Source organism: Macrobrachium rosenbergii, chromosome 30 (assembly GCF_040412425.1).
Source record: "Macrobrachium rosenbergii isolate ZJJX-2024 chromosome 30, ASM4041242v1, whole genome shotgun sequence".
Classification (NCBI taxonomy): Eukaryota; Metazoa; Arthropoda; class Malacostraca; order Decapoda; family Palaemonidae; genus Macrobrachium; species Macrobrachium rosenbergii.
Window position 1 is genome coordinate 4341139 of NC_089770.1, and position 26409 is coordinate 4367547.

At 36.1% G+C, this 26409-nt stretch overlaps 1 protein-coding gene across 5 annotated transcripts in view; it reads left to right on the forward strand.

Moving 5' to 3' along the window:
* numb (NUMB endocytic adaptor protein) overlaps positions 1-26409 on the forward strand; it is a 180303-nt gene that overhangs the window by 79076 nt on the left and 74818 nt on the right. Inside the window, exon 1 of one of the 5 annotated variants that reach the window (XM_067131548.1) lies at positions 25850-25872. The exons of the other annotated variants lie outside the window; for them this stretch is intronic. The gene's annotated coding sequence lies outside the window, so the exon portion shown is untranslated. Of the gene's footprint in view, positions 1-25849; positions 25873-26409 lie in introns of those variants that run through there. 5 annotated transcript variants of the gene reach the window in all.

The following is a 26409-nucleotide window of genomic DNA, read 5'->3' on the forward strand; positions in this document are numbered from 1 at the left end:
TTTACCAGTCTGACTGCACTTAACTGACAACCTCTTTCAGTCTTGGCTCTCGCCACTAATCCCAGGTGCATTTTCGCCCAAATTGCATTATGATTAGTGTCAAAGGTTTTCGGGGCTGACTGAATCAAATTACGAGTTTGTTCGGGGCGCCAGCTGCTGCTGATGCTGCTGACGGCAGCATCAAGATGAAGTCTGACACTTTTTATTCAATTTTTTTGAAGTTAAGTTTAACAGCATTTAGTGTAATTTCTTTTCTGAAGCTCTTGCCGTAAAATTCTTCGAACGCTTATCTTTGTTTCGTCCATCAGCGATTCAGTTTATATTTTCTCTTATTGTAGTGTACATTTAAGGTTGAAATGACGAATATAAGTTTTAATTTAATATTTTCAGGTTAGATAATTGTCTCTTCGTATCAAAACAACCGATGTTGTGGACATTTTTCCTCGCTCATAAAATTCATTCTTGTGGTTCGGCCTGTCGACCCATCTTGTTAAGTGAAACTGCACGTTTGTTTTATCTCTCTCTCTCTCTCTCTCTCTCTCTCTCTCTCTCTCTCTCTCTCTCTCTCTCTCTCTCTCTGCGTGGCACTAGCATCCAAGTGACACCGCACACGGCTGGCAACCCAGGACGCCTGAGTTCGGTTCCCGGGCTAGGAAAAGGTATTTGGGCGCGAGCTTAAACAATACCAATATGTCTGTTGACGTGAGAATTGACTGATTTATGTGGTTGTTAGTCGACTAGTGTAGGTCGTATCTATGAGGATAAGTCCAAAGAAGAGAGAGGGAAAGATAACATATATAAGAAATAAAGAGTTACGTCGGATATACACCAGATTCTCTCTCTCTCCCTAGAAAAAAAAATCACCTCTGAATCGGAAAACAAAAGACGCGTTGAATCTTTGAATCCAAATTCTCAACACCCCCCCGTCATTCTCTCAAACCTCTCTCTCTCTCTCTCTCTCTCTCTCCCCCGTCTCTCTCTCTCTCTCTCTCTCTCTCTCTCTCCTTGACCCTATCAACCCAGAGTTTAATTATTGGGACGGAGGCTGCCATTAATCTTGCCTGACCCGGGTATTGAATCCGGGGTATTTTTAGATCGGCCACGGGAAGATGGCAAGATTATTCTTATCATATATTTATTCTTATCATATATTTATTCTTATTTTATATTTATTCTTATTTTATATTTATCCGGTGGGTTTATTCGCTCGTGTTGATTTTGAGAGGTGGATTTTGCGGATTTTTTGGGGGGTAGTTTTTGTGAATTTTTTTGTGTATGGATTTGGAGTTATGTAAGAATAATTAAATGCTCTTGAATTTGCATTAGTTGTGTTAAGTAATTATATATATATATATATGTATATATATATATATATATATATATATATATATATATATATATATATATATATATATCAAAATATTCTATATATTTCCTTATATTTGCTTATTTGGTTCTAAAAAAAATATTCTATGAAGGGTTTATATATTTTATATAGTTCTTTTTAAATATATATCTTCTATGAACGATTTATATCTGGTTATATATATATATGTATATTATATATACACATACATACAATGTATATGAATTCATACAGTATTCGGTGGTAAAAATGTATGATTGTGTGTACATAAACAAGTTTGCATTCAATTCACGAACGAGAATGCATTAGTCACATTAACGAAAATTCGAACTTCAGAAAAGTTTTGGAAAACTTCTGAAGTTGAAACCTCTCTCTCTCTCTCTCTCTCTCTCTCTCTCTCTCATGCGGTTGTCGCATCCAGTCGGGAGGAAAAGTTTTGGTCTGAAGAGAATGTTTAGTGAATTTGCCAGATGGGGGAAGTTTGGTGTTGTGTGAAGTTATGCAGGAAGTTTGAAGTTGAAGTTTTAACTTATTTTTTTTTATTCGGTTTTAATTGAGATTTTTTTTTTACTCTGGTCATTCAGGAAGTGACGTCATGTTTTCGGTGTAATTTTGGTTTTCTGTAATTGAAAATTATTACAGAGATGGCTGTTTTGTCTGTCCGTCCGCACTTTTTCTGTCCGCACTTTTATCTGTCCGCACTTTTTCCGTCCGCACTTTTTCTGTCCGCCCTCAGATCTTAAAACCTACCGAGGCTAGAGGGCTGCAAATTGGTATGTTGACCACCCACCCTCCAATCACCAAACATACCAAATTACAGCCCTCTAGCCTCAGTAGGTTTTAAGATCTGAGGGCCACAAAAGGACGGTAGGTTGCATTTGTTCATTTGTGTTCACTTGAACGAGAAATTTATAGCCCAGAGAATCATAACAAAATCAATCAATTGTTATTGATTACGCTCACTCGGTGAATGACTTGCAGTGGGAGAGGTGACTGACTGACAGGATTAACTATTGATTGATTGACATCATTATGGCGTAACGACAACTGGTAAAAAAAGAAAAGTAGATACGACTAAAAAGAGATAAAAAAAAAAAATGACAGATCAATCAACGAATTGACGAATTGATCGACCGATTCAGCGGTAAAAGAGAGATGACTGATTACTCAACGAATTGATTGGTTGGTTGATTCGTATCGTAACCTGGCGTCCCGACAGCCGGAAGTGTGTGAGGATAGGATCTGCCGAGTCTTTGGGATTCGTATCCTGCGGCAGGAGTCGACGACGGCGGCGCAGCAGTAGTTATAATAATACGCGGAAGTCGACTCCATGTCGATAATGAGTCAGCCAAGATTCCCTGGTTATGATATCGATCGACGGGGAGGCTCTCTCTCTCTCTCTCTCTCTCTCTCTCTCTCTCTCTCTCTCTCTCTCTCTGGTCGATTTACTTTTTTTTTTTACATTTTAAGCACCAGTTGCAACCTCTCTCTCTCTCTCTCTCTCTCTCTCTCTCTCTCTCTCTCTCTCTCTCTCTCTCTGTGGTCGATTTACTTTTTTTCTACTCTTTAACTACCAATTGCAACCTCTCTCTCTCTCTCTCTCTCTCTCTCTCTCTCTCTCTCTCTCTCTCTCTCTCTCTCTCTCTCTCGTCCGATTTTTCTTTTAACCATCAATTGCGACCGTCGATAATCTCTCTCTCTCTCTCTCTCTCTCTCTCTCTCTCTCTCTCTCTCTCTCGTGTCCATATGCTTTTTATTTTTCATCTTTTAACCAGCAATTGCAACCGTCGATAACCCTCCCCCTCTTCCTCCTCCTCTTCTCTCTCTCTCTCTCTCTCTCACCTTTTCCCCCGGTCACGTGATCGCTGAGACCGGGGAGAGCCGTGACCGAGTCGATAAACCCGTTCGTTTCTCATGCATCATTTCTCTCTGCCCTTTACTCATCATTCGTTCCCTTTGACCTCTTCCTGCTACGCTGTTCAACTTCTCTATCTTTTCATGTGGTGTAGAGATATGATTGGGAAGTTTTAGTTATGTGATTTTAAAGTAAAGTAATCTATTTATTAGTCGCTTGTCATATAATATTGAGAACTGATGACGCCATTTTGTTTTTTTAGTCTAGATAATATTTTTTGATATACAGTATTTACAACCGAGAATGTCAGTATTTCATTATTTTTTTCAATAATAAATAGTATTTCTGGCGTTTACATTAGAGACGTCTATTTTTTCGTGTTTAGTGTAGACTGTGAAATTTATATTTATTGTTTTTAAAAAAGTAATTTTTTGCCTATATATCTTTTAGTTTTTAATCGTGAACTTAAAAAATAGTCATTTTCTGCATATATATATATATATATATATATATATATATATATATATATATATATATATATATATATATATATATATATATATATCTTTTTTAATATTTTTAACAGTGAACATTATTTAAAAAAAGTACATTGTCTCCTCATATTTCTTTTATTTTTTTAATCGTGAACTTTGTTTAAAAAGTCATTTTTCACTATATATATATATATATATATATATATATATATATATATATATATATATATATATATATATATATATATATATATATATATATATATATTCATTTTTAAAATCGTGAACTTTGTTTAAAAAGTTATTTTCTGTATATATATATATATTTTCATTTTTTAAATCGTGAACTTTGTTTAAAAAATGTAATTTTCTGCATTTATATGTATTTTCATTTTTTAAATCGTGAACTTTGTTTTTAAAAAGTGCATTTTTTTCCTCATATTTCTTTTATTTTTTAATCGTGAATTTTGTTTTAAAAAAATTACATTTTCTCCTCATATTTCTTTTATTTTTTTTATCGTCCTTTTTTTAAAGTACATTTTCTGCTTATTTATATTTTCATTTTTTAAATCGTGAACTTTGTTCTAAAAAAAAGTACATTTTCTGCTAATATGTCTTTTCATTTTTTAAAATCGTGAACTTTAAAAAAAAGGACAGTTTCTCTTCATATTTCTTTTATATTTTTTTAATCGTGAACTTTGTTTTAAAAAAAGTACTACATTTTCTGCTAACATATCTTTTCATTTTTTTAAAATCGTGAACTTTTTTTTTTCCTGACCACGATACGTCTTCGCCGAAACCGATCGTGTCCAGTCTGTCGAAAGAATTAAGAATTAAATTATTTTCATTTTTTTTTCGTTTTCATAAGGTAAGTTATAGAGTGGACAGGTGTTGAAGATAATATCTCGTGTTATGATTTCCTTTAAGCTAGACATCTTGTGCGTTCACACACACACACACACACACACACACTCTTGTTATTATTATTATTATTTATTATTATTATTACACAATTATTATTATTATTATTATTATTATTATCCCGGATATGTATAGATACACACATATATATATATATATATATATATATATATATATATATATATATATATATATATATATATATATATGTGAACAAAGTTCCAGCCACGAAGGAAAAGTGGAACGATGAGATGGTAATGCTTGCGTACTTCTCTCTCTCTCTCTCTCTCTCTCTCTCTCTCTCTCTCTCTCTCTCTCTCTCTCTCTCTCTCTCTCTCTGTTTGCAAGCTGGAGAGGAAACGAGAGCGATAAGCTGCTGTAAGTGTTGTGGAAGTTTCTTTAGCAAATCTTTATCACTCCTCGAGAGGGTCCATGAAGGATTCTCGTTTTCTATGTTCTAACTTTACAGTAGTCCCGTTTTCTTTCTCACTGTATTGCTTTAGATTATCGTATTATTGTTTTAAAGTTAAATTGGAAGTTTTTGCTCAGTTCTTTTTCTTCAGATGTTATATAAGGAAGATCCTGATGTTTGTGCGAGCATTGAACTTCCTGTTACTTTAAAAAACAAGCAAAAATGCGCCTAAGTTTCTTCGGCGCAATCGAGTTTTATGTGCGGCCGTTACTACAGCGTATAATCAAGGCCACCGAAAATAGATCTATCTTTCGGTGGTCTCGGTATAATGCTGTATGAGTCGGGGCGCATGAAACTTTCACCACGACCCTGTAGTGGCCTGTCCTATAGCGTTGCTAGAAGCACGATTATGTCTAAATTGAACCTTAAATAAAATAAAAACTACTGAGGCTAGAGGCCTGCAATTTGTTATGTTTGATGACTGGAGGGTGGATGATCAACATACCAATTTGCAGCCCTCTAGCCTCAGTAGTTTTTAAGATGTGAGGGCGGACAGAAAAAGTGCGGACGGACAGACAAAGCCGGCACAATAGTTTTCTTTTACAGAAAACTAAAAAAGTGGTAAAAAAAGTGTAACAAACTCTGGGAGATGAAGTCACTTTAAAAAATTCGAAAAGTTGCTTTAAGAATTGACTTGAACGAAGTGATTTAAACATTTTTTTAAAGAAGAGGACGTTATTTTGAGTTTAGATTTAATCTGAGAGAGGTGTGGAAGTTTAAAATGAAGTCATTTACATTTTTTTTTAAAGAAGAGGAAGTTATTATGAGTTAGATTTAATCTGAGAGAGATGTGGAAGTTTATAAGTAAGTTAACCCCCCCCCAGCCCCCCAAACCCCCTTCCAATGTTTGCTTTAAAGCTTCAAAGTCACGGCGAGAACTGATAGGAAGTATCTTATCCTTTCCAGGGACATCGTTCTCAAAATATATTATCGGCTAGGGTGACATTTACATCAGCTCAAAACATCTCTCTCTCTCTCTCTCTCTCTCTCTCTCTCTCTCTCTCTCTCTCTCTCTCTCTCTCTCTCTCTCTGTGGAACGGTTTATGGAAGCAACTTGCTTTCTGAGTGACAGATTTTGTTTCAATGCAGTGTTCATCAACACCCCACCCCCTTTCCACACACACACACACACACACACACGTAAAAATCTTCGAGGTATACAGTTTTTCCTTTCTCATTGTAAATTGTAAATTCAGGTAAGGAAATTGAGTTAATTTGTTATATATATACATATATATATGTATTTATGTATATATATATATATATATATATATATATATATATATATATATATATATATATATATATATATATATATATATATATATATATATATATATATATAAAGCGTTTTTATGTCATTTATTTTAAATGATTTCATGGTATTTTTTCATCTACACGAGTTTGCAGTCACCTTCTGCAAAAAAAAAAAAAAAAAAAAAATTTGCAGTACTGTCGAGAATGACTGGTCAGTAGCTACAAGCTCGGTCTAGGTCTAGGTCTAGGTCTTAGGTCTAGGCACCTCCTCCAGACCGCGGCTACAAGGGCTGCGGAGTTAAACCACGGATTTAGGCCTAAGCCTTTTCTTGATGAAGAGCCTGATTGGTTTCTGCAGAGGTCACGTGATCGCTGAGGAGGATGATGATGGTGAGAGTATGGTGATTATTACTTCGCGGATAATATAGTGAATGGTTTTTTTTATCACTCTCTTTGTCATTATTTTAGATATGGTGGTAAGAAGATAGCTTATAGTTTCGAAATGTTTGCGTGGTAACTTTCATCAATAATATATATATATATATATATATATATATATATATATATATATATATATATATATATATATATATATATATATATATATATATATATATATATAATTGCATGTTGGATAAGCTCTGTAATCAATCAGCAGAGAGAGAGAGAGAGAGAGAGAGAGATCACATAACTGAACACCAGATAAGTTTGTATTGTACGATCCTTATCATGGAAAGCTAAAAATATTCATGGGAAAAAAAGTATTAAATGGTGTTGATTGAAATTGCTATACTCTATGTTATAGAAACTTCTTTATAGCAAAGCTCTATACATCATTTATGAAAATTTTTTGGAAATTGTACATTTAGGGTGACATTGTATCCCCTTGCAAGACTCCAGAAAAAAGCGGGACGCCATATCTTCAAAACTAACCATAGAATCTTCTTGAAAATAATCTCATTATGTTTCCCACACCCAAATAACTCTAGAGGTATTTAAACAACCTAACTTAACCTAGGGCATGTCAAAAATACCAGGGCTGGTGCAATGCTAGCATACTAGCATACATCTCAGGAATTTGCGTCCGGTAAGCCCCGAAGATAACAGAAAAGGCTTCGTACAGGTCTGATACGTGAAACTCTGGATATTAAGTGTACGTGGAGCCAGGTGGTCCCTCCGTATAAGCGTCGCCTGTCAGATGTATTTAAACTACGATAGTCATTATTCACCCTGAAGCCCTTCCGTGGCAGTTTCCTTCCTGGAGGAGGGGAGAAACGCTCTCTCTCTCTCTCTCTCTCTCTCTCTCTCTCTCTCTCGTATTGTTAGGACAAGTTGGTCAAATAACTTTCAGTCTAAAGGTCACTGTTGGGGGTATGAGTTTTTAATAACTGAAAATTCCTCTCTCTCTCTCTCTCTCTCTCTCTCTCTCTCTCTCTCTCTCTCTCTCTCTCTCTCTCTCTTCGCGCGCACACAAAGATTCATCCATCTTCAACCCGTTCCATTACGCGAAAGACAACTCTGCTTTTATGTGGGGCCACTTAAATTAAATGTATAAGAGAGAGAGAGAGAGAGAGAGAGAGAGAGAGAGAGAAGAGAGAGAGAGAGAGAGATTATCTATCTGATCCTCTTAAACTGCCTGTATTTATGAATGAGAAATACCGCAGTGTTGTCCGCCATGATCCCTTGAGAGAGAGAGAGAGAGAGAGAGAGAGAGAGAGAGAGAGAGAGAGAGAGATATCATGTTTGCAAACCAGCAGTTATAAAGAAAGTGAGTTTTTTTTAAAGTGGCGACACTAGGCAAGTTGCAATAAAGTGAACTCGAGAGAGAGAGAGAGAGAGAGAGAGTAATTTGGTAAGTAATATCATACAACTTTTGTAAAGGAATTTTTCTTGTTTTCTTCTTTCATACCGCCATGGCAATTAAATTTTCTTTAGGAATGGGAAACATGTGAAGATAAATGTTTCCTTTATATATATATATATATATATATATATATATATATATATATATATATATATATATATATATATACACATACTGCCTTAAAATGGGAGACTGCAGTATCTGCAAAAAGTACAAAACTGAGAAAAATGGAATAGATACTGCAATTTTCCCTGGCCTTACTACTGATTTTGCAGATACTGCAAATGGCACCCCCTAAATAAAGCACTGACGAATCATTCAGAAACTGCCGTAACTTGTGCATCAGTGTTTCACGAGCCCAATAGATGGCATAACTCAATTTCGAAAATTTTGCAGATAGTAGTGCAGTTTTCCATTTTGTGTGTGTGTGTGTGTGTGTGTGTGTGTGTGTGTGTGTGTGTTTAACCACGATTCTGAACTTCCGTGACACATTTCTCCTCTGGGTGATACGGGAACGAGAATTGCGTCGGGTCAGCAAGAGAGAACGACCTCCTGGTAAATATAATTTGATGCCTGGTCCAGGAAATCGAGGTCGGCTGTCTAGTCCCCGTCACGCGAGGGTTTCTGAATACTGTCCAAACTGTCAGTCAGAGTCTTTGCAGTTCTGCTGCCGTGGAGTCTTTCTGAGGCTTGGTAGACTAGTGAAGACTTTTTCCTCGACTGCATAGTTTATCAGATTATCTAAGTCGTTGTTTAAGACTGACGATTGGCAGATTCGTAGTCTAAGACTGCAGGTTGTTATCAGACCCGTTGTCTAAGACTGTTCTGATAATCGCAGTCTTTTTGTGATTATTCCACAGGTATCAAAATTTATTTTATATAATTCATTGCTTTATGAGTCTTAGTCTAAGACTGTAGGTTATTGGAATCCTAATACTGAATCCTGATACTCAATCCTGATACTGAATCCGAATACCGAATCCTGATACTCAATCCTAATGCTGAATCCTGATACTCAATCCTAATACTGAATCCTGATACTGAGTCCTAATGCTGAATCCTGATGCTCAGTCCTAATACTGAACCCTGATGCTCAATCCTAATACTGAATCCTGATACTCAATCCTATTACTGAATCCTGATACTCAATCCTAATGCTGAATCCTGATACTCAGTCCTAATACTGAATCCGGACATTCAATCCTAATCCTGAATCCTATAATAAGGCAGAGGGCAATGGTCACGGGCAATCCTTTCGGCGAATTTTATATTACGATTCGATAGAACGATAAAATACCACTCTTTATTGGATTCATTATATTCTAACGAGTGGGTACACATGGGATTTTATGCCCAGCGAATCGTAACACTGTGTTTTCTGATTGATGTTGTTGATTGTTGGTATGTAAGTTTGTACGTGTGTGTGAATGTTGATTTACATACACACACACACACACACACACACACATATATATATATATATATATATATATATATATATATATATATATATATATATATATATATATATATATATATATATATATATATATATATATATATATTTGCTAGTTTCTTAAGTGTCTTCAATTCCCATTTATTAGAACACTGCTCAACATTTTATGTAGTTTCATACTTGTATCATATTTTTTACTTTATGAATAATAATAATAATAATAATAATAATAATAATAATAATATAATAATAATAACTCAAAAGGAACATACTAAACGCATTAGTTAAGCAGAAATGCTTTCAAATTGTCAAAAAGTATTTAGGCTAAGTACTGCCAAATGTCGAGAAGAAAGTGAGTCCTTGGGAATTTTGTTTTGATTTTTCAAGTAGGTACACAGGATATGCTGTATTAGCTAACCGTAAGATAACACTAGTATCTCTCTCTCTCTCTCTCTCTCTCTCTCTCTCTCTCTCTCTCTCTCTCTCTCTCTCTCTCTCTCTCTCTAAGCATCTTTGTCTGTAGCTATACTCGATCTCAGATTTCTATTTGCTTTCAAATATTTTGCTTCCCGACGTCTCTCTCTCTCTCTCTCTCTCTCTCTCTCTCTCTCTCTCTCTCTCTCTCTCTCTCTCTCGCAGCATATTTGTCCAAAGATATACTCGATCTCCAGCTTCAGTTTTCTTTTAAATATTTTGCTTCCCGGCATCCATTTACTCTCTCTCTCTCTCTCTCTCTCTCTCTCTCGGGTGCTATTTGAGAAAGCAGCGGGTCCGTTCGAATAAGATGCCTTCAGATGATGGTTTACAGAGAGAACAGTTGTTGTTCTGAATGCAGTTGTTTGGTTAATGCGTTATTATTATTATTATTATTATTATTATTATTATTATTATTATTATTATTATTATTAGAAATGCGTAAAGTATTGTTATTATTATTATTATTATTAGAAATGCGTAAAGTATCTGAAAAGCTACGAGCAAGACCGAGTAAGTAAACAGATAAATACATGATAATTTAAAAACCCCTGTTGGTGGCTAGTGTCATCAGTACGCCTCATGTGGTGCACTGTAGGCATTACTCAAGGTTGTCTGCGGCGTTCCTTCGGCCGCTAGCTGAGCCCACTCGTACCGGAGCGTTGGGTTGTACAGTGAGCATTATTTTATAAAGAGGTCATTTTTATATATAATAATGTTTTCCAGAATCCGTGATTGGCAAATATTACAGTAGCAGATATTAAAGTAGCAGATATTACAGTAGCAGATATTACAGTAGGAGATATTAAAGCAGCAGATATTAAAATAGCAGATATTACAGCAGCAGATATTACAGTAGCAGATGTTACAGCAGCAGATATTACACTAGCAGACATTACAGTAGCAGATATTACAGTAGGAGATATTACAGCAACAGATATTACAGTAGCGGGTATTACAGCAGCAAATATTACAGCAGCGGATATTACAGTAGCGGATATTAAAGCGGGTTGATGAGAAATAAAAAGATGATAATGAGGGTAGTGTTTATTGGGTATTATCTTATCTCATCGTTGATAGCCACACTCGAACTTGTGTAATGGAGAGACAGGGAGTATTGTCTTCCATTTAGACTCTCTCTCTCTCTCTCTCTCTCTCTCTCTCTCTCTCTCTCTCTCTCTCTCTCTCTCTCTCTCAATGTATTTCATCAGGTTCTTTGATTCTTTGCATTTTTGTATTTCTCTTTACCTTCTGTTATTTCTTTTTCGAATATAATATTCTTTGGAAGCTTGAATTTCAAGTCAGTGGCCCCCTTTGGTGGGCTTGTTCCGTGTGAATAGGGTTCATTCTGAATAATAATAATAATAATAATAATAATAATAATAATAATAATAATAATAATAATAATAATAATAATAATAATAATGCCTGAAAGTCCTTTATCTTTTTTTTTTTGGGGGCAACCATCAAATTTCGTAAATATTTTTTTTTTTATTTTCTCAGAAATACATATTTTTGAAAATTTGTGGTTCAGTGTCTTTCGTTTTATAGGCCTCTTAATTGTTTTACTAATTCTTTTATTTATCTGTTCGTGGTATTTTCATACAGTTAGTCTGGGAATATAATATTCTTTGCTCATTCATGTTTTACTGTGCTCTTTTAAAAGATAGACAATGAATTTGCATATTGCTGGTAAGGTGTAAAGTATTATTATTTTATTTTTTCCTTATTTTACCTGTTTTAAATTCCACTTTGTCACGTTCGAGATTCTTTGGGCATTCAGTCTTATCTGTGGAATTCTGCTGTGAGGTTAATGTATTTTTTGTATTGTTTCAATTTTGAATAATAATAATAATAATAATAATAATAATAATAATAATAATAATAATTTTTTTTTTTGTCAGTGACCATTGTGTTATTTCGCTGAGTTTTCTTTTATTTATTTATTTATTATTTTTTTTTTTTTTTGCACGTAACCTTTCCGTGAGAAAGAAAAAAGATACTTGAAAATTACGTAGGAATAAAAGAATCCCAAGAAAATGCTTCGTCATGATGTAATTGTGATTAGAGTCTAAGTGACTTCATCACTGTACTTTGTGTGACGGTGAGACAAAGTCACTGGTATTACAGTGATTAAGTTTTCGTTACGTATTTGTAGTAGAGAGTAAAACTAGCAATCAGGTTTTTGTTACGTATTTGTAATAGAGAATACAACTAGCAGTCAGGTTTTCTTTACGTTTATGTAATTGAGAATAAAACATCAGGTTTTCGTTACGTAATGGAATGAAACTAGCAATCAGGTTTCTGTTACATATTTGTAATAGAGAATAAAACTAGCAGCCAGATTTGTTACGTACTTGTAATAGAGAATAAAACTATTAGCCAGGTTTCTGTTAAATATTTTTAACAGAGAACACAACTAGCAGTAAACCCTTCTGATATATATTTGTATCAGAGAACTGAAAGTGTCAACCAGTGCCTTGTAAGATACGCGTCCAAACAATTTACCAGCGCATTGCAAGATGCGACGCAGCAGTGATTCAAATGATACCTTCCTCAAGGTGCTTGTCGTTTATTACAGTACGCGATACGCCGTGTCAAAAAGTACTTACTTCATGCATATTGCAACTTGTGATTCAGCAGCTTTTCGCCAAAATAAGAACAGCAAATTGTAAAATTAGTTCCACTTGGCGGTTAAGCCGAGTGATCTGTCGAGACCTTGCCGATGTGATTGTAACTTTCATTCTGCTTTATTTTTTTTATATAAATTTTTCAATATCTGTCGTTATTTAACTGTCTTAACTTGTGGAGTTAGAAGAAGTCTTCGTTATCACTTTTCATCTATTTTTATATACAGTTTTGTCTGATTCCGTCCGCACTTTTTTTTCTGTTCTGCACTTTTTCCGCCCTTTTTTGTCTTTTTCTGTCCGCCCTCAGATCTTAAAAGCTACTGAGGCTGAGGGGCTGCAAATTGGTATGTTGATCATCCACTCTCCAGTCATCAAACATACCAAATTGCAGCCCTCTAGCCTCAGTAGTTTTTATTCTATGTAAGGTTAAATTTAGCCGTAATCGTGCGTCTGGCAACGATATAGGACAGGCCACCACTGGGCCGTGGTTAAAGTTTCATGGGCCGCGGCTCATACAGCATTATACCGAGACCACCGAAAGACAGATCTGTTTTCGGTGGCCTTGATTATGCGATATGCAGAAAACTCGATTGCGTCTACGAAACTTCGGCTCATCTTTTACTTGTTTTCATTTAGCTCAAATTATTCTCACTGAACTATTTTGCCAGCATCGGTGACCTCGAATCTCTCACCTTTCCTCTGTGTTTCCAGAATCGTTTAAAGTACTCAGTTTTGTATATGCAGGATCGGGTACTAATGAATAAGAGTAATTAATTACTGCTTGTGATGACAAAGCACTCGTTATCAATTACAAGTCACTCTCGAGTTGCTAATAAATAAATAAGCGTAATTAATGCTTGTGATGACACTGCATTCGTTATGAATTACAATCGCTGAGCGAAATCAGCAGAGCTAAAAATGCCAAGTCATTTCTAAACTGGTTTGATCTTTTTTCAGCCAAAATATTTGAATAACTACGTTCATGGTCCACTAAACACCCCTCCCCCCCATCCGTGCAACTGACCATATACCTGGCATTCATTGGTGGTTACCCATCCGAGTAATGACCAAGGCCAGCGTTGCTGAACTCTTTTTACACATTGCCTTCTAGTATATGAAGTGTTGGTATCGACTGGTGAGTTTCTTTAGGATGGCGTTGCAGCGGCTGTGGTCATCGACGGTGAACTCCCCGTAGGATAATAATAATAATAGTAATAATAATAAGAATATGATAATAATAATAATGATAATAATAATAATATAATGATAATAATAATATGATAATAATGATAATATAATGATAATAATCATATAATGAAAATAATGATAATAATAATAATAATAATAATAATAATAATAATAATAATAATAATAATGTATATGTGTGTAATATATATGTATGTGTGTATGTACAGTATGTGTATATATACATATATATATTTATGTATACACACATACATATACATATACATACACATACACACTATGAACATGCCTAAAGCAACGTGAGATAGGCTCAAGAGGCCCCTTCTGGGACTCACCTGAGTGAAGGTGCCCCTACCCTGTATCGACCACGGTCGACTGTGATTATTTTTGTAACACTCGGGAACAAAGGTGCCAAGGGGCGTCCTCACTCACCCGTTTTGATGATAATAATAATAATAATAATATAATAATAATAATAATAATAATAATAATAATAATAAGAAGAAGAAGAATAAGAAGAAGAAGAAGAGGAGAAGAAATCTGCAAGACAGAATGCAAATTCAATAAAGATATTAATAACAACAGCAGCTGTTGTAAATACTACCTTGATTATTATTATTATTATTATTATTATTATTATTATTATTATTATTATTATTATTGTTATTGGTGTTTGATCACCTGTAAAATTGCAGTGTTTCGTATACAAAAACTTTGTCCTTCCTGATAATTAATTCATAGAAATTATTATTATTATTATTATTATTATTATTATTATTATTATTATTATTATTATCGGTGTTTGATCATCTGTAAATTTAATGTGTTCCTTATATAAAAACGTTGTCCCTCCTGATAAATAATTCATAGAATTTATTATTATTATTATTATTATTATTATTATTATTATTATTATTATTATTATTATTATTATTATTATTATAACAAAATAAGCCATGTGTACGTTTATGTACATTTATAATAAACATACATACACATATAATGTGAAGGCCACATACTCGTATCTCTAGAATGTTCTGTGATTATCATGCTTACACACACACACACACACACACACACACACACACATGATTACAGGTATGTAGATATTTATGGGTAGCAGATAAGTCCCTGAATAGTCCCGCAGTCTTATCCAACAGGTGGAGAAGAAAACACCTTTCTGTTGTGTTTGTAGTTGCCATACCATTGTGTGTCCAGAACAATGGTCTTCACACATACATACACACACACACACACACACACACACACACACACACACACACACATATATATATATATATATATATATATATATATATATATATATATATATATATATATTGTCTGTGTCTATACACACACACACACACACACACACACACACACACACACACACACACACACACACACACACACACACACACACACACACACACACGTCACACTTTATTTTAGCCCACTGGCTTCCATACCAAATATGAAGGTGTTATACCTTGGCAGTTGGTCCGCACATTGTTCCTCCACAAAATGTTTATTCTATATGTTTTCACAGTTTTGTAGTGGTATGATACTGCTTATATAGAGTACGTACAGATGTATGTATTCTAATACTCTTTCAGAATACTAGATGGGGAATACTGTTGTCAGGTTAGAGATTAATTTGATCGAATATATTAGAGCAAAAAGATAATGATGTTTCCAACTATTTATTTTTTTTGGGGGGGAGCGTTTCTGCTTATTTTTTTGATATCATGCTTATTTCATCTGTGTTTAATTACTTATTTATTTTCTTGATATTAAGAGAGAGTGGGATGGATAACCTAATGCCTTTTTCTAGCCCAGGCCGGAAGACATTAAGAACAAGTAAAAAATTCTCCGAAGTTTCTACGGCGCAATCGAGTTTTATTTACAGCGTATAATAAAGGCCACCGAAAATAGATCTAGTTTTCTATGGTCTCGGTATAATGCTGTATGATCCGCGGCCCACGAAACTTTAACCACGGCCCGGTGGTGGCCTGGCCTATATCGTTGCCAGGCGCACGATTATGGCTAACTTTAATCTTAAATAAAATAAAAACTACTGAGGCTAGAGGGCTGCAATTTGGTACGTTTGATGATTGGAAGGTGGATGATCAACATACCAATTTGCAGCCCTCTAGCCTCAGTAGTTTTTAAGATCTGAGCGCGGACAAAAAAGGTGCGGGCAGAATAAAGTGCGGACGGACAGACAAAGCCGGCACAACAGTTTTCTTTTACAGAAAACTTAAAAAAGGAAAAGGAAGGACTGACCAGTGAATGATGAATAGGGTTCTCAAGTAGACCTGAAACGACAATCAATACTTTTATTGTAAGTAAGTTTCACATAAGCAGTGAAGATTTCTTGCCAGAATTAATTATTGAGTATTTGTTAACAGTGAAAAGAAAGACAAAATAAAGGAAAATATGAAAAGCGGAAATTACAAGCAGTCTCTCTCTCTCTCTCTCTCTCTCTCTCTCTCTCTCTCTCTCTCTCTCTCTCTCTCTCTCTCTCTCTCTCTCGGTAGCAATCTTGTCTCACAACCAATAGAGGAACGAGTGATTTGGGGGTTTTGCTTAAAATCCAGTGACCTATGCCTCTTTTGACCTAATCAGTGAATTATGCACCTGGATGTTAGTCGTTGTTGAAGGTCGCATCTGTAATGGTGGCATAAAGAGAGAGAGAGAGAGAGAGAGAGAGAGAGAGAGAGAGAGAGAGAGAAGCTGACACGATTGATCAGCTCTCCGCCAAATCAGGAACCATCTTATTTCAAAACGAGACGATCTCAGCTAGGTAATCCACATCCCAATTTGCATAAAACCATTCCGCATGATTTTAAATTCACCAGATTCATTCTCTCTTATTTTTCCTTTGGTTTGGTCACGACTGAGGCCCCAAATTGACGCGGGCCAGTTAATTGACCGTCCGTGGCCTGGAAATTAGCAATTGATTTTTGGCGGCGATGAGAGATGTAAATTGCATGCGGTCTTATTTGAAGACTCCCGTAGGGGTGGGGTGGTATTGCCGTCATTGCACCTCATGCGGTGCACTGTAGGCATTGCTTAAGGTTCTTTGTAGCGTCCCTTCCTTAGGCCCCTAGCTGCAACCCCTTTCATTCCTTTTACTGTAACTCCGTTCGTATTATCTTTTCTCCCATCTTACTTTCCTCAAACCTCTCCTAACAAGTGATTCATGGTGCAACTGCTTTGAGGTTTTCCTCCAGTTACACCTGTCAAACTTTACTCTCAATTTCCCTTTCAGCGGTGAATAACCTCGTTGGACCCAGTGCTTAGTCTTTGGCCTAAATTCTATATTCAATTCAGTTCAATTCATGTTCTGTGTTGAATTGTTTGGAGTCCAGAACTTGAACATTTTTGTCCGTTTTTAATTATTTTTTCGGTGGGCTCTTTCCATCCACGCTATTCACTCGGGACCCAAGTCCCAAGGAAGAACGAATATTAAATCGTTGTTTAAAATCGTAACTTCTCAGGGCCAAAAGTGTGGGACTAGTAACGCCATGAATCATTGTGGAGTGACCCCTGAGAAAAAGGACTCTCTCTCTCTCTCTCTCTCTCTCTCTCTCTCTCTCTCTCTCTCTCTCTCTCTCTCTACATTCCGTTTAATGGTTATTTATCAGACCAACAGTTTTATTCATAATGTACTGTTCAACTTATCGCCCCAACTGTCACAAAGCTTTGGAATTCCCTTATTACTTCCATCCTGTCGCTTCCTTTGTTCTCCCACAGGCTTCAGCTGGAAAATGGCGTTAGGTTGACGGTCCATTTCCATTCGTTCTTGAAAAATTAAAATCATGGCCGTCATCTTCATATTAACTTTAGAAAGAAGTTTAGTGAGACCCAACTACTTTCTGTAAGGGCTCCCGTTTTCTAATATGTGTCAATTATAGAAAATGGATAGTATTAAAGGAGATACTTTCATATTTTCGTAGGTGGTATTATAATATTATGTCTCTCCGTTACATGTGAAACCCTATGGATGCTTAGAGATTCATTTATGTTTAATATAGAGTTTTACGACAGATTGCAGAAAGTTGCAACTAAATCAATTACATACACATCCATGTGGATGTTTAGAGATTCATCTATGTTTAGTTTTCTATAGAGTTTTGCGACAGACTTCAGAATTATGTTTAGAGAAAAGTACCATCTGTAATGCTTTAATCTCAACCTTCTTTTCCGAGTAATAGAACTGTAGTTAGGTAAATCAGTTTTTAAAATTACTTCGCTTGTTAGTGAGAGAGAGAGAGAGAGAGAGAGAGAGAGAGAGAGAGAGAGAGAGAGAGAGAGAGAGAGTTTCTTGACTATAGGACATACAGTGGTATAGCAATATCAATCCAAATACACAGGAAAAAAGTTATATATATATATATATATATATATATATATATATATATATATATGTGTGTGTGTGTGTGTGTGTATATAATTATATAATTGGTATAATTAAAATTTGACGTACGAATGTGGATGTGATCGTAATATTTTTACACCGGGATTACTATTATTATTATTATTATTATTATTATTATTATTATTATTATTATTATTACAAACAATGTCATGGGGAAAGCTGGCAGTATAGGTATATATATATTTTTTTCAAGTTATCAGAAAAGTCCAGATACTCAATCATTAATTCTTTTCAGGTACGTATGATTCTTACCCACTGTCTTCCGGAACTACAAAAAAAAAAAAAAGTAAGAGATTCTGAGGTCCAGTTTTGCAACGGAAATTCTCATTGTGATGACGAACCACCGTTAGTAGTGGATGATGAGTAAGTATAAAGTAATTATTAGTTCCGTGAAAGTATGAGTCTTTGAACTTGCTGCTCAGGTGTGATTAGTCATCAGCCTATTTTAAAAAAAGCTTTCAGGTAATACAACCTCGTTGAAACCTTTCTCTTTTGTAAGTATGATACAGAATCCAGACAAGAATAAGACCTAGGATAATGGTGATGCGTTTGACTGGGTACTGGTAAACTTTCGCTCTCCTTTTCCCAGCTGCTATCCGCAACAGTCGAGTGACAAATAGTATTTTAAATCATCGCTGAGTTTCGGCATAGGCCTAACCGATACTGAGTAGACGTCAGTCATCAAGAACAACTATTATGTAAATCAGTGCTGAGGTAAACTAGGCCTAATGGACACATTAAACGCGCGCATGCATTTCCTTATCTATCCAGGCTCACGATCTAGAAAACGAGAGAGAGAGAGAGAGAGAGAGAGAGAGAGAGAGAGAGAGAGAGAGAGAGAGAGGAACAGGTTAGCATAGGCCTAAAAGATACTGATTAAACGCTCGCATGCATTTTCTTTTCACAATAGACCTAGGATTCAATCGCGGTGTCCACCGATTGTGAGTCTGTAGCCGAAGGTACTATTGCGCCATGAGAACTAAGGAGAGAGAGAGAGAGAGAGAGAGAGAGAGAGAACAGGTGCCCATGCTAGCTCAAGGCTAGCTAGCGTATACATAGACGCACAGATGTACTCGTTGTTTCTCTAGGCCTAGGGTGTACTGTATATAGCCTGTATATCAATAACCTGATGGTTGCAGCTCTTAAGATTGAAGAGAAGTTTGAATGGCCAAACGGGGTCTTTTTTCACAGAGAGAGAGAGAGAGTGAGAGAGATAGAGAGAGAGAGAGAGAGAGAGAAGAGGATCTCGGCTGAAGGAGTCAAGGTCAGGAATGGCCCCGGGACATCTTACTTCCACTTCCCTGGCTTTACACTACCTCTCCCCCCCCTCCGTCCTCCCTCTCCCCCTCCACCCCATGGCCGTCTCCCAGTGTAATGGAGGGGGGGACGCACTTGCTCCTACTTGATTCTCTCTCTCTCTCTCTCTCTCTCTCTCTCTCTCTCTCTCTCTCTCTCTCTCTCTCTCTCCTCGTCGGTGATTTAAATGCAGTGGTTTTAGCCTCGTGTATGCGGAGGGATTTAAATGCACATTTCTTTTATATTGATTTCAATGGAATTTACGTGTACCCTCTCTCTCTCTCTCTCTCTCTCTCTCTCTCTCTCTCTCTCTCTCTCTCTCAAAGCTCGTCCCACAGTTCTCCTTTACATCTCTCTGGCGTCACTGGACTATTGAACACCTCAGGGGTTTAGGAAAGAAGTCGGCTCAGCGGGTCCCAGGTAGAGAGAGAGAGAGAGAGAGAACAGTAACGACCGGGTCCATGACGTCATGAGACTATTCTGAGCTCTCTCTCTCTCTCTCTCTCTCTCTCTCTCTCTCTCTCTCTCTCTCTCTCTCTCTCTCTCAATTTTCTCCCCACTTGTATAGAACTCTATTATTTCCGAACTGTTATACAATAGAGAGAGAGAGAGAGAGAGAGAGAGTCACAAAAGTCTAATTTTACCTAGGTAATGACAAATTTGAACAGAACAAAAATAAGTGAAAAATGCGCCGAAGTTTCGTAGGCGCAGTCGAGTTTTCTGTACAGCAGCCACAGCGTATAATCAAGGCCACCGAAAATAGACCTATCTTTCGGTGGTCTCGATATAATGCTGTACGAGCTGCGGCCCATGAAACTTTAATCAAAGGCCGGTGGTGGCTTGTCTTATATCGTTGCCAGAAGCACGATTATGGCTAAATTTAATCTTAAAATAAAAAAGTTTGATGACTGGAGGGTGGATGATCAACATACCAATTTGCAGCCCTCTAGCCTCGGTAGTTTATAAGATCTGAGTGCGGACGGGAAAAATTGCGGACGGACAGACAAAGCCAACACAATAGTTTTCTTTTCAGAAAACTAAAAATAAGCCCGACATAGACCCTTGGACTCGTGTGTAAAGTTGGAAAAGATGGCAGAGAGAGGTCTGATATAGACCCTTGCACTCGTGTATACAATCCGGTCCAGCCACTGTCTAATTCAGTCTTCATGCACGGTCTAATTTTTCCCAGCAACTTCAAAATGTATTCAGCTCTCTCTGCAGGGAACGAAGCATCTGTTGGCCGTTGAGATATTATTATTATTATTATTATTATTATTATTATTATTATTATTATTATTATTATTATTATTATTATTTTATTATTATTCTCTTGCAATGTTTTTTTCATTCTCTTGCAATGTTTTTTTTATTCTCTTGCAATGTGTAATGTTATTCTCTTGAAATGTTTATATTATTCTCTTGCAACGTTTTGTCATTCTCTTGCATTGTTTTATGTTATTCTCTTGCAATGTTTTATGTTATTCTCTTGCAATGTTTTATGTTATTCTCTTGTAGTGTTTTATGTCATTCTCTTGCAATGTTTATATTGTTCTCATGCAGTGCATTTGGTATTACTCTCATGCAATGTTCATGTTATTATTCTCTTGCAATGCTTTATGTTATTCTCCTGCAATGTTTGAGAGTGGATCGTCCTTGGGTGTTCTGCTTTAAGCGCCGAATGCTGGAGAGTTTGAGTGTCAAGAAAGGGCTTTGCAGCGCTCCCATGGACGGAGGTGTTGTCGAATCATGAATGTACACATCAGGAGGGCACAGAGAGAGAGAGAGAGAGAGAGAGAGAGTGTTGGTAAAGGGAGGGGAATATCTTTGTGGTCAAAGGTTAAGGGGCCTCTGTAGGGGGACAAGTTGCAAATGAATTATTATTATTATTATTATTGTTGTTATTATTATTATTATTATTATTATTATTATTATTATTATTATTATAACTAGACCACTTAGTTGCATATCTAAATGGATTAAGGGACATGTGTAGAGGCCAAATTGTAAATGAATTATTATTATTATTGTTATTATTATTATTATTATTATTATTATGATGATGATGATGATGATGATTATTATTATTATTATTATTATTATTATTATTATTATTATTAATAAGTAGTGTAACTAGACCACTCAGCAACATATCTGGACACATTTGATAATCCGAAGTATTTGTTTATATATGATATATTATTATTATTCAGAAGATGGAGCCTGTTCATATGGAACAAGCCCACCAAAGGGGCCACTGACTTGAAATTCAAACTTCCAAAGAATATTATAGTGTTCATTAGAAAGAAATAACAGGTGATAGTAAATACAGAGAGAGGAGATCACTTATTAGAAAAGAAAAAAAACTAAACTCATAAATAAATAGATAAAAATGCCAGTAAATTATAAAAGGAAGGTGATAACTGGAGGAAATGAAAATTAAACGTAATTAAAGAAATTAAATTGATAAGTAAAAATATCAATGAATTATAAGAGAAAGGTGATAATTGGAGGAAATGAAAATTAAACTTAAGTAGGAAGAGGCCGTCGGGAGGGGATGAAAAGTAAAAGGAAGAAAGCAGTCATTGGAACTGCTCTAGTATCGCCTACAGTCAGCAGCGCAAGTCACACTGTAAACAGTTGTACCCCTTCTCTTCTTTCTTGGTAAAATAAGGTGAAAGGAGTTTTGGGTTTCCCTTTTGTCGTATGTAAATGTCGTAAGTGAATTTTAATAACTTACAGCACCAGAGTTTAGTGTCATATCCAAGAAGAAAGCATTCCTCTGCCTGCCCTCGTGAAATTGCTTGCAACAACGAGGTTAAGCAAACAGTTTTGTTTGCTGTGACGAGGAGGTATCATGAATCGCGATTCGCCGAATGGCGCAAGACGAATAAGTCAACAGGTCTCGTCGTTCGCTGTTGTGAAATGCTGCAAACAGCAATTCGAGGTATGTGCAGCTTTTGCAGGTAAAAGAATCACAATGAGAGCATGAGAATGTTTCAGGTAATGCAGCTGGGACATTCCTTTGCGTCAGGTGATACTTGTTTGTGTAGTGATTTTCCTTCCCTTTCTTATAGCTTTCCTTTTTACATGCTTTTATGTAACTTGACTTTTGCGTCTGTCTGTCTGTCCTCAAATCCTGTAAGTCGATTTTCGACCTGTTCCCTTTGTTGGATGGACTTGAAATTCTGCATGGTTACTCAGTCCCGGTGACAATACGACCTCACATGATCAGTAGGTCAGCAGTGACCTCTAGTGACCCTACAGTGACCTCTCCTAGTATCTCAGGAGTTGCATGAAACTCTTCGGATTTTTCGCAACTTCTTTGACTCTGTAAATAACTCTTTAGATTTTTCAAGCCTTCTTTGGCTCGACAGGATATTAATTTCGTTAGCTACAGTCATAAATCGGTTACAGTATCTGTCAAAACTAGAAAGAATAAGATAAGAAAATATAAAAACAAAAATATTTTTAAAACACGCCTTTATCAAAATGCACTAAAAAGTGAAAAATAAATCTTTTGAGACACACCAGGATTTTCTTACAATTAATCATGTCTATGAAAATAAAAGCGTGGGCGCCAAACATGGAAGGAATATGCTGCAAGAAATAAAAAAAAAAACTATATATATTTCTTTTCTTTTAGCCCTTCTTTTCCATGTTTGCCTTCCACGCTTCTATTTCTGTAGACATGATTGATTGTAAGAAAATCCTGGCGCATCTCAAGAGTTTTATCTTTCACTTTTTAGTGCATTTTAATAAAAACGTGTTCTAAAAATGTTTATGTACAGTATATATATATATAAAAGCGTATTTTAAAATTGTTACAGTATAAGTAAAAAGTAAGTATAGCTTAGTTTTACCAGACCACTGAGCTGATTAACAGCTCTCCTAGGGCTGGCCCGAAGGATTAGACTTATTTTACGTGGCTAAGAACCAATTGGTTGCTTAGCAACGGGACCTACAGCTTATTGTGGAATCCGAACCACATTATAGCGAGAAATGAATTTCTATCACCAGAAATAAATTCCTCTAACTCTTCATCAGCCGGCCGTGGGAATTGCACTCCGGCCCATCGAGTGACAGTCTGAAGCTCAACCGACTCGGCCAACGAAGGGCTTGTTACAATATATATATATATATATATATATATATATATATATATATATATATATATATATATATATATATATACACATATATATGTGTGTGTGTGTGTGTGTGTGTGTGTGTGTGTGTGTTCGTAAAGAATGAACAGACAAATCCGATGATTGGAAACTGCAATGCCTAGCAAAGGTACCAAAGATAAGTGAACATTCCTTTGCGTCAGGTGATACTTATATAATTATTTTCTTTCCCCTTTTTTTTATAGTTTTCTGTTTTCGTAAAGAATGAACAACCAAATCCGATGATTGGGAACTGGAAAGCATATAGCTAAAGGTACCAAAGGAAGGTGACTTTGCAGAATGTGGTAAATATACAGGCATTTTTTTCAGATGTGGATTTCAGAAGAATCGTTGTCCCTACGACGCTTCAAATGTTTAGAAAGAGAAAAACAGCTTTATAAAGTTCGAAGCTTTTGAGGTTTTGTAGAAGGTTGCTGTTAATAACGCTATGACTGATGAATGGTTTATTGATCGGACAATGCGTCGCCTCCGTGAGGTACGGAATCACGAAATGAACTGCGAAATTCCTCCGGTTGAAAATATATACATACATATATATATATATATATATATATATATATATATATATATATATATATATATATATATGTGTGTGTGTGTGTGTGTAATTTTTTATCACATCACCTGATTTATATATACAAGCATTAAGCTACAAATGTCGTTGAATGTCCAATTCACTCCACCTCGGAATTAATATATGTATATGTATACCAAACGGGAATTATGATAGGTGATAAGAAGTCCATATGTAGTTGCATGTATGTATACATACATGTATTATCCTTACTCGATTCTGTTACAGTATGATTTCATACGGCCTTGAAAAACCCCGAGACAAGTGATTATGCAGTGTTGCGTGTTCTGACCATTGATAAATGCTTGCAGGGAAGCAGGGAAACCCCCCACCCCCTAAGATAATGACCTAATTTTTTCATTTTTTATTCATTTTATTTCTCATTTTTATATTTTACTTCTCGCTGGGAGGGTCATTACTGAGAAATGTCAAAGTAATTGGCACTTATTTCCGTGTAGCAAAAAAAAAAAAATAGAATTAAAGTAAAATTAAATTATATATAATATATATTATTAACTGAACAACATTGTACAGTTGTTATTATTTTATTATTTTTTATTGTAAGTAGGCGAGACTCAGTCCAGTGCACGATTTGAAGTACTGGTCTTTAAATATCAGTCAGTTACAACCGCCACGCCCCCCCCCCCCGTCTCGTAGCAGTCTCCAGGTGTCGGCAGTCGTTAACCGCCTGAAGATGGCGCATGACGGGAATAATCATCAGTGATCTTTCTCAAAACTCTCTATTTAACATCTAAAGAACAAGAACTATCCTCTCTAGGAACCCTTACAACTGTGCGTTTGCCGAAAGGGAACTTGGTTGGTATCGAGAACGAAGGGAGGGTGCTGGGGGGGGTTATAGGAGTGGGGTAGTTTTGTTGGGGTGGGGGATAGACCGAGGCATGTGTAACACACGAACCCGAAAGATCGCGATTCTCAAGTTTCTGTTTATTCAGATATTTATCATCTCTGGGGCTTCTCAAGTTCGTCAGCATCTCGCGAATGCCATTAGCTGTGTTTTAGGATGCGAGCTCTCTGTAAAAGGGAACGATGTTGCACATAAATCACGCTTTTAGAGCGTCTTTTTAAATCGATTGTTTAAACAAGGTGTCATGTCGTCGGTTGGCGCCGCGCTTCGCTTTGCAACTGCTTAATTTCCTTGTTGTGAGAAGTCATCGTCTTCTTCCTCTTCTCACCCCTCTCCCTCTCCTCTCTCTTCCTCCCTCCTCCTCCTCCTCACATTCTACATCCTCTCTCCCCCCCACCTCCTGTAGTGTTGGAGATTCACTGTAATATTCGACGCTCTTACTCACGCCGAACTATTACTCAATACTCAGTGTAGCTCTTGTGTTCGAAGAGGGTGTGTCTAGCAGTCACTCGTCAGATTGATTTTTTTCCGCCGTATTTTGTTTATTGTGATAATTTTGGGATGTTAACATCGCGTGCATCTAGTTTATTGGTGATAAAACTTTATAGTGAGAATTATTAGCGTGTGATTCGTATTTCATCGGAGTTATTGCGAGCTGCATTTCCTAGGCCAATGTGACTCTAGCGCGGTTCACTCAGGCTAGTTCGTATGTTAAGACTGCAAAAAGTTAGTCCTGAAGTTTCGTTAGAAATTGCTGTTTATTTTTCGATATTACAACTAAAACAACATTCCTCTTAACTAAGTATTTCAACTGCAGACATTTAAAACCGCAGAAGGGCCTTGGTGTCTTTGGGAAAAGAGCTGGACCGTTTCCAGGTGTGGTTTTTTACTCGACTCTGATGGAAGTACGCCTAAGGAGTTTTTTAAACTCCCTGCCTCCTTTATGACCCTTTTATTTATTTATTTTGTCTTCAACAAAAGTATGCCTCATTTAGTCAGCTCTCGATGATTCATGAGTAAAGCTTACTGGTTTAAGTTAAAGACACAG